Source organism: Rattus norvegicus, chromosome 12 (assembly GCF_036323735.1).
Source record: "Rattus norvegicus strain BN/NHsdMcwi chromosome 12, GRCr8, whole genome shotgun sequence".
NCBI lineage: Eukaryota > Metazoa > Chordata > Mammalia > Rodentia > Muridae > Rattus > Rattus norvegicus.
Window position 1 is genome coordinate 24,474,376 of NC_086030.1, and position 10,162 is coordinate 24,484,537.

Consider the following 10,162-nt stretch of genomic DNA (forward strand, 5'->3'; position numbering starts at 1 on the left):
GGCAGTGTTCTTGGACCCAGCCCACACTTTTTGTTGGGAGACATATCCTAGCCCTTGGCATAGCTGGCTCTCCTCTCTTCCACCTTGACTGTCTACCTTATCTACACTATTGCATTTCCTAAGTAGTTTGTAATCTCTCTGCCCCTTTCCTCTATATTTCCTCTATTCCTTCACTCCCCCTCCTCAATCTCTTTTATATTATGTCCCCCACTGTGGCAGTAAAAAAATTTTTTAAAAGGTTTCTTTTATACCACATTAGTGCCAGCGCCATAGGGCCACATGGTTATCTGTTGGATATTTTCATTTCAGTCAACAAAACTTCTCACACACTATGTTCCATCCCATATCACACAGACAATGGCTACTCTCTGCATCTAGCAACAATCTCTCCACCCATCTAGTTCCCAAGACAGGTTGACACAGTGCCAGACATACACATCCCGATTCCATGGTAGCCCAGTGTGTCCAGTCACCACACAATCTCTTGAACTCAATTAAATCACCACATGAAAGAACACACAACATAATAACCTCTGATCCAATTGATAAGATATAAATGCCCACCTAAATAAGATATAATTTGCTCATCTAGACACATAAACTCCTATACACATCCATCCCTTAAGAATAGTCATGGCAAAGTCAGGTGTGGAAAGCAGCCTGAGCTGCGGCGATGGTGGCAGCAGCGGCAGAGACCAGTAGCGCCTGGATCTGAGACCCAAAGGGAATGTGGGGCGATGGTGACGGCGGCGACCTGGTGACAGCGCGAGAGGTACTAAGTGTAACATGTGTGCGTGAATATAAGCTAGTCGTTCTTGGCTCAGGAGGTGTTGTGAAGTTGGCTCTGACTGTACAGTTCAAGGAATTTTTGTTGAAAAATATGATCCTATGATAGAAGATTCTTATAGAAAGCAAGTTGAAGGAGATGCACAGCAGTGTATGCTTGAAATCCTGGATACTGCAGGAACGGAGCAGTTTACAGCCATGAGAGATCTGTACATGAAGAACAGACAAGGCTTTGTGTTGGTTTACTCCATCACAGCACAGTCGACATTTAATGACTTACAGGATCTAAGAGAGAAGATTCTTTGGGTTAAAGACACTGACAATGTTCCAGAGATTCTGCTTGGTAATAAATGCGACTTGGAAGGTGAAAGCGTTGTAGGAAAGGAACAAGGTCAGAACCTAGCAAGACAGTGGAACAACTGCATTCTTAGAATCCTCTGCAAAGTCCAAAATAAATGTTAATGAGATCTTTTATGACCTAGTGTGGCAAATTAACAGAAAAACCCTGGTGCCTGGAAAGGCCCGCAGAAAGTCATCATGTCAGCTGCTTTAATGTACTGAATACATTGTAGCTCTGAGCCAGGTCTGAAGAACTGTTGCCCAATTCAACAGTGCCAGCATTCCAACTTTGTTAAACCTACCAACATCTTAAATGGACTTTCCCGCGGTGGTACCCTGTAAGAGGCGGATGAAAGCTACTCCATCAGTTTGCACATTCTAATCACTTTCCAGTATCACGAGAGGTTTTTACTTATATGATAGTTCTAGAGTATGCAGCTGGTAAAACCAGAGGCTACATCCAGTATTACTGCTAAGAGACATTCTTCATCCACCAATGTTGTACATGTATGAAAATGGTGTACTGTATACTTTAGCACACCCATACTTTGTATTGGAGAGTACAATAATGTAAATCCTAAAAGCACCACTATTTTAGCATCATAAAAGAAAGTCCAAAGAGCTCCTATATAGACTACTCCAGATAACTTTGCTTCTTTGATACTCGTAGCTTACTGTAATTTTATTAAATTCAAGGTCATTATCATTGTATTATACAAGATAAGCGCTTTGATTAACACAGCTATATAGGGTTTTTTTATTTTTTCAAAAACCTGTGGAGACAGTGATCTTGTCTTTAAAATATGATACTCCTTTCAGTAAATGTCTTAGATTAAAGACGTTGCCTTTAATATCTGTTGGGAAGGAAATGTCCAGACTTTTCAAATCTCCTTATTATATGTTTCCTTCTTTGTTTACATAGGGAACAATGTTTATAGTTGTCTGTACAGTGGGCATCTACAACAAGAAGTGTGTATTTTCAAACAATTTTTTAATGATTTAACAACTTTGTAAATCATTTTCAGGCTTCTGCAGCTGTAGATTCTCACTGTGCCTCCCTTGCTTGCTCGTGAATACATGTGTCTGCAATACCAAACACACAGGATTAGTATCTTTGCCTGTTAGTGATTGTTTCCATGTTTTGGTAGAGACGTTAAATGGTGGACGAGTACCGTGGATGTGAATGTGGGAAGTAATTTTAATCATATGTAATTGGTCACAAGGCTAATCTGCAGTAACTTGCTGTTCTATTTAACAACGCCTTGTTGCTTTGTATGCATTAACGTTTGGGTGTAAAGACTGTGTGTCCATCCAACAGGGAGCCACAGTATTTAAATTGACCAACCTCATGTTACAACTTTGAGGTGGCCAAATGTAAACTCAAAGCCTTAATTAAAGTGAGGCAATTTTAGATAACGTAGCATCCGTAGTTCAATAAATTTGGATTGCCATGCCAAAACAAAAACAAAAACAAAAATAGTCATGGCAGTCCAGACATTGCCCAGACGTGAAGGGAACCAGTCAACAATTCTCTACACCCAAATCCTGTGGAAGGGAGAGCTAAACCTTCAGGGGGCAGAAATACCTGGGAAGCCAGAAGAGTTACACTCTGCCCACATTTCTGACTCCAGAGAAAAACACCTAACACCATCTGGGACCATGATGCACCAGGGCCCCAGGAAAAGTTGGCACAGGCCCTCCTGGTTGCCACCCTCACCAAGAGCTCAACAGCAGCCCCCCACGAGCAACTTGAGCCTCGGGACCACAGGTAAGACCAACTTTTCTGCTCCAAGCAACCTGCCTGGTAGACTCAGGACACAGGCCCACAGGAACAGCTGAAGACCAGTAGATAGGAAAGACTACACGCCCAAAAGCAGAACACTCTGTTCCACATCTGGCTGAAAGAAAGCAGGAAAACAGGTCTGCAGCACTCCTGACACACAGGCCTATAGGACGATCTAGCCACTGTCAGAAATAGCAGAACAAGGTAACACCAGAGACAACCTGATGGCAAGAGGAAAGTCGCCTGACTCTCAGGACACCAGGACGGTCACTATCCACAGTCCTCCATATATTTGTGGTTATCAATCACATAAGAGCAATTCTCCAAACCCTTCCACAGGTATAGGGCATGACAACAGGTTGCATAGGCTCCAGACAGATATCCATTATAAAGAGGAAAGTAAAGGCCTAGCAGCTTACCAAATGAACCTTTCCTTACTAGACACTTCTCCCTGCAAAAAGTATTTAATCACAAGCCCACGTTGAGAAGTAGAGAAGAATTTTACTCATCCACTTTCTGCCATGACAATAAATGTCTTAAAACCATGGACTGTCTCTTTTCATTAGGATACACCATGGGGGGCTTCAGAGAAACCCCTTTGCCTACAGAACCATCATCTAATCTCCCATAGAAGGCCTCTCTGCACTCACAGGCATCTCTACCAGGAAGACAAACCAAGACCACCAAGTCTAGTCAAGGACTCTCCCTGCTGGACCAGCCAGCCACAGCTCTCCCTTTTCACCCTCAGCCCTGGGCTAGATCCATTCTGTGGACCCCCATTGTGTTGTCTACTCTTCCATTGGATTACAGCAGTGCTTGGATGCACAAGACCCTGAGAACCCAAAGACTCTGACCTCCTTGGAGGCCCGGGGACTCCTGAGCCAGCCCCAGATGTGTCCTGCTTCAGACCATGCTGCCCCACACCTACAGAGCTGTACCAATGTTTACCACAGGCAACCAGGTGGTAGCCTGTGGTAAGCATGGTCAAATTCCCCCATCCTGATTCCCAGAACAGCCTAATTCCTGTCACGGAGCAGACATGAAACCACATTAATCCTATAATTGCTGTACTGAAACACATAACCGTGAAACCCCATTGAGAGGACTGTGACAATCTGTCTCAAAGGAGCAACACACAAAGCACATCCCCATGCAAATGAGGCATCCCTAACATCTTAAAACAGACCAATAGGAATCATCTGTCTTTAGATCCCACTCCACCCCAATATGTTTATAAGATTGTATCCATAAGGAATAAAGAGGATAATTTGTTTCACCAAAGTCCCTCTGAGGCTGCTTGTTTTATTGAGCTGTATCACCCTAAGGGAAGAGTATTCTCTCCTGAAGCTTTTGTCACAGGAAGCTGCTCCAGCCTACTGCAGTCACTTCCTGTTCTCATGCCCAAGTTCCTCTAGTACTTTTTCCTACTGTTTCTCTCAGGCCAGAGAACATACATTGTAAACAAGTTTAGCCGGGGCAGAAGTCAACATCTGCTCCCAACTTGGACCATAAATGTTGCGCCCACCTCGGCCAGCAAGGAAGACACAACACGGTCGGATTCTTCTCAACAGCCTTTATTGCAGGACCACCTCATTGCTGGTACCGGGGACCTCGAGCAGCAAAGGCGCTCGCCTTTTATACACAACAGGCTATGGCTGTGCTACTTGTCCTCCAGGGATTGGTGGAGCATGAATCACCCCATTAGCATGGTACCACCCTGGCCAGATTGGCGCCAGGGGCAAACCTGTGCATGCACAGTACTGTTTTTTACCACAGGAGGGCACCAGATGTCGGTGCCATCTTAGTTCGCTGGGACTGCGCCCTACATCTCCCCCTTTTTTGTTTTATAAAAAAAAAAATGACTGGTCTAGATCATGGTGCCATGCCAGTATGTCATTGCTCCTGTCTTAGGTCGTTCCTGATGATGACTTGGACATACCCGTCATAGGGTAACCCTATTGCCATCAGGCCCCGTGTCTTAGGTTGGTCCGGGCTCAAGGGAAGTTGCCCATCTCTGGACACTATGACTAAATATGACAGTGACTAAAATGATCTAGGGTGAACTCTTAATCTTTCAAAGAGGCCAGCCATATGTTGGGAGAAGCACCATTTTCAATGGTGATCATAGCCTGGTAAACAACCGCTTTGTGTCTGGCATGTTCTCTTTTTAAACGGACAATAAGCCAGAGACATACTCCGCATCCCAGGAGGACAATAGCTCCCCAGGCAAACATGCCAGCCCACTCCTTAAAAAAGGAGAAAGCATTGGTGATCCATAAGGTAAAATCTTCAACTTTGATGGGGTCGAACCTAGTGCTGTTAAGGACAGCAATTTGCATCAACAATTGTCTTGATAGTCGCTCTGCTTTCATGGACCAGTTTCCTTTCAGATAATTCGAGATTTCTTTGCTCTGTTGAGAATGCTGAGAAATGTTAGCTTGCAAAGGAGTAGTTTCCTCTAAGGGAGGAAACACAGGACAGCTGTGTCATATGATACAGTGCTTCAATTTGTTCTTGAATTAAATCTATCTTAGCTAATAGAAGGCCAGATGCCAAATGAGTATTAAATTCTTCTTGTATCTCTAGTGCCACTGCAGTTCTTTCTACAATCTGATTGACAGTCTCAGCCGTCTGTACTTCATTAGTCATGGTTATTGAGGCTGTAATAGCTGCAGCAGCAGACAGCACAATAGCTGAAATTATAGCTGCCATAATTCCAAAATCCCTTCTGGCTCTTAGCAAATTAAGAATAGGAAAGCTATCTGGGTTTGCCTCCACTGGGATTGGCACAAAGGAGGGAAAATTAACCATCACTGTGGTGTCGTTGGTGCCATCCCAGCATTCAGCTAAATAGCAGACTACATCAGAGCTATTACAATTTAAAACATCATTGCTTACATTAGTGCTTATGAGAAAGAAAAAAGGTGATCTAACACATACTGAAGTACTAGTGGCAGTATCATTTGCCAAAAGGTTATTATATTGAATATTGATCAACCTGGTATCATTTTTCTGGTAGCTGAAACATTATACAGTGTGAAGTTCTCACCCACTAACCTAGCAAAGGGGGTCAGGGATGTATATGCCCCTTGCTCATTGGACAGCACCCATTGAAACCAAGGCCAGAGATTTTCCATGCCAGACTTATTCTGTTTCCAATTAAATTGTGTTTTGCCAAGAGGTGGGGAAAACTCAAATCCTGGCAAGAATTGTTTCACTCTATGAAATGGACTCTGACATGGGGTAAAATCAGGTGGGAACTCTTGATATGGTGGGCAAGCAGGTAAGACTCTACGACGGGTAGAGTTATCCTGTGTATAGTTACCATGCCCCGGGTGTGATGGAATGCTACAATTATGCATCATAATCAAATGTAATGTTCAAATCAGCAGAACTATTGACTGACATTTTTCTGCTGGCTGAAGAGAACCCCTTGGTAATTTGACTCAAAGCAGCCAGGATGACCCCGGTGCCCACTGCACTGCCACTCATAGGATCCAACCAATTAGCTAGTGTGGCCCTATGCAACCAAACACAGGACAGGGAAGATTTCTTAACAGTAAAACATAAGGTATGCGACAGAGAAAAGTTAGTGGCGGCATACCGTTGGGGCATTTCTCCATTTGGCACTATACAGGGAACATCACTCAAACAGGAGGTGGAGAAAAAGGTTGGCAAAACAGTAGAATTGCTATGAACTGGCATGGGTACTGGCCAGGATCTGGCAATAGCCCACAGGTTGAGTGAATCAACCTGGATTACCATTCCCAGTAGTAATAGTAGGGTTCATAGTCTCATCTTCAGGAAGAGCAGAAGGCAATTTTTGAGTCAAGCGCTCAGGTACCCAAATTGGATTTTCTTGATTCTGCGGAAAAACACAAACAGCTCCCCTAGATCTCAAAATCACGGGATCTGGGCCACACCATTCATCAGTTAAGACATCCTTACACTTTACTTCTGCATTAGTCATAGGGGTAATGGCAGTATGGCGGTCCGCGGCAGAGTGGCCATGCACATTTAAAATTAAAAAATTTAAAGTAAAAAGAGCTAAAGAAAGTTGTTCTTTTGGTGTCCAGCTGCTAGCAATTCCCTCTTTTTGTTTTTGTATCAACTCTTTTAAAGTACAATGTGCTCTTTCCACGATGCCCTGGCCCTGGGGGTTGTATGGCAATCCTGTGGCATGGCCAACCTGCATTGCCTGGAAAAAAGTCTGAAAGGACTTTGCTGTGTAGGCAGGACCGTTGTCCATCTTGAGACTATCAGGCTTTCCCCAGGCTGCCCATGCTTCTAAGCAATGACTAATGGCATTACGAGCCTTTTCACCAGTCATCAGAGTGGCGTGTATAATATCGGAACAGGTAAACAGAAACATGAGCATATTTTAAAGTTCCAAATTGAGATATGTGTGTGACAGCCATCTGCCAAAGTTTTAGCGGGATCAGACCACGAGGGTTAATCCCCCATGAGGAGGGTGGTGAAATTGAACACAATTCTGGCAACGTAACACCACATCCTGGGCTGTAGCCCTAGAGATGTTAAATTTTTGTTGAAGAGTAAAGGCAGGAACATGAAACTTGTGATGAAATTCTCTAGCGAGATCAACCGGACCGGCATGAAAAATAAACTCTCTACGAGTACAAGCATCCACCAGGGCGTTATTACTGGTCATGGGACCAGGCAAATTAGTATGGGCTCGAATATGTTGTATGGAAAATTTATTTTTTCTGGCCCAAATCAATTTTTGTAATTCTAAAAGAATTTGACACACGGTACTAGTGGACCGAATTGGCCCTGCAATTTCACGTGAGCACACAGCATTAACTACATAAGCAGAGTCAGAAATTAAATTAAAAGAATCATGAAATCTTTTAAAAACTTCCAATACGATTCACCAGGAAAGCGCTTATGCAAGCTAGGCAGAAGCAGCATTTGAGCAATTCTCTCTCCAGGGGAAATGACAGTGATTCCGGGGGGGGGGGGGGGGTGGGGAAGGCTACCAGGACTTTCACTGTGCCTAAATAATCAGGGTCAATTACTCCAGGCACAATCTGTAAACCTTTCAGGGCAGAGGAGGAGCGTCCCAACAATAGCCCAACTGTATCTTTAGGGAGGGGTCCTCTAAAATCTGTGTCTACAGGCTGCACTCCCATTTGGGGGGTCAGTACGAGTCTGGTGGTAGAGTGAAGGTCCAGTCCTGCGGAGCCTTTAGTGGCTCTCCTCGGTCCTTCGGGTGGCAAAGGAGAGGCCAAGGCCTCTGTTTGTCCTGTTCCTGTCTGTCGCCCTGCAGAGCCCCATATATTTGAGGGCCCTGGGGACGTGGGCCCTGTTGTCCATTTTTTGGCCATGCACCACCATATCCTGTCGATAGGGGTCGGCCATCCAAGTCTTTCACCGATCGACACTCATTTGCCCAGTGGTTTCCCTTTTTACACCGCGGACATAGTCCAGGCTGCTTGGGTCTATCGCTACTTTTCCCCCTTCTCCTTTCAGGACACTGTCTTCAATAATGCCCTTTATGGCCACATTTGAAACAGGTATCCGTAGTGGCGGTTTTCCATAACTGTACCACAGCTGTCACTAGGCCAGCATTAGTCAATGGCCCTCCCATTTCCCTGCAGACTTTCATCCAAATTTCTAAACCTTTATGTTTGTATGGTGTTATAGCAGTCCTACATTCTTTTGTACATTGCTCATACACTAGCTGTTTAATGAGAGGCATGGCTGTATCAGGGTCTCCAAAGATCTTAGTAGTGGCCTCTACCATGCGTGCTACAAAGTCTGAAAAAGGCTCTGTGGGCCCTTGCAGAACCTTGGTAAGGTTCCCGGAGACTGCACCCCTATTAGGCAGTGCTTTCCATGCCTTGATGGCTATTTCATTAATTTGGCTATAGACTTGTTCTGGATAACCAGTCTGGTCCAGAGCGAATCTCCCTAGACCCAATAGCATGTTAGCGTCCCAATGTCTCTGAGGGTCTACTCCTGAGGCCTTTTCTGTGTGCAGCTGCCTATGGTGTTGAGATGCAAATGGACAAGTATGGATGACTACACAGACCATCATGGCATCCTTCTGTATGAACACATCAGGGATGCTCAGAGAAAACACCACCCCAGCTCCAAAGGTCACCATCCCCATGAGTGCTGCTGAGTTCAACCTCAAGAGGGTTGGGTGACAACCACTGCAGACATAATGAAAAAATTCCAGGACCCTTCACTTTAGCCATAAGAAGGCTTGATGACCACTCTATGACCCCAGTTATCTCCATTTACTCTCATGGCATTAGAGATAATTTTCCAAATTCCTCAGCAAAGTCCCATGAATGATACTCATTTGAGGCTTGTAATTGGTGGACTGGAGTTCAACTCTGTACTAACACAGCTGAAGCTTTATCTCCAATGTGCATAACAAAGACCTAAGTCCTCTAGTAGGGTGAGGTAGTTAGCCAACTAACATATCTTTAGTAGCTTAAAATTAGCTTCAAATATTCTTATCTGGAGTAGTGTAACAGCTACTCCCCAAATATCAAAGCTCATTTTGAGAGCAAAGGTTTGTAGTAAAAATTTCCATATACATTGAAAGATTTAAGTTCTAACTTCTTACACTGAGGAAGCAACAAAATTACCTAATATAAGGCTGTTAGCAATCCTCTAAATCTATCCTGAAATGGCAGTTGGAGTAAGTAAACTGGCTGTAATGTTCTCACAAGTTCCAAAACCTCATCAATCCTTCATAAATCTTGTAACAATCTCTACCTGTTTGATTTTTCCTTAATTAAAAATAAGTTTGAGTTAGTCAATGTAACACTGGCAATCCTTAATCACAATCTTTAAGTTCTCTTTGTAACACCAGAACACAGCCACAACTTTGGAAGGTCACCTGAGTTCTGAGTACATGACTAAGCAGCTGTCCTTAGGGCAGTGGAATTAGCATCAAAATGCAGATACAAAGTTTGACTGCCAATTCCTATATATGAACGCACGATGGCGTAGTCTCTAGTACCTCAACAAAGAGACATTGTCCTAAATTCTTTTAGAAGCCTGGTTCCTAGAATAAGAATTCCATAAAAACATTACCTCAATTTAGACCTGTTTCCCTAGGTTGGCCCATGTCACATGTTATCTAGAATGACTCCATCCAGATTACCAGCTTTATGTCAACTTTCTGTTACCAATATTATACCCTTTTAACCGTATCCAATAACTTGAAAGCCAATAGTTCATAACCAAGGCAAGTAGAGCATATTTATACATTTAAAA

The 10,162-nt window shown here is 43.8% G+C and overlaps 1 pseudogene; it reads left to right on the forward strand.

Annotated features, from left to right (window-relative positions):
• The first annotated feature begins 575 nt into the window (after positions 1 to 575).
• Positions 576 to 2,574, forward strand: Rap1b-ps3 (RAP1B, member of RAS oncogene family, pseudogene 3; annotated as a pseudogene).
• Positions 2,575 to 10,162: the final 7,588 nt, after the last annotated feature.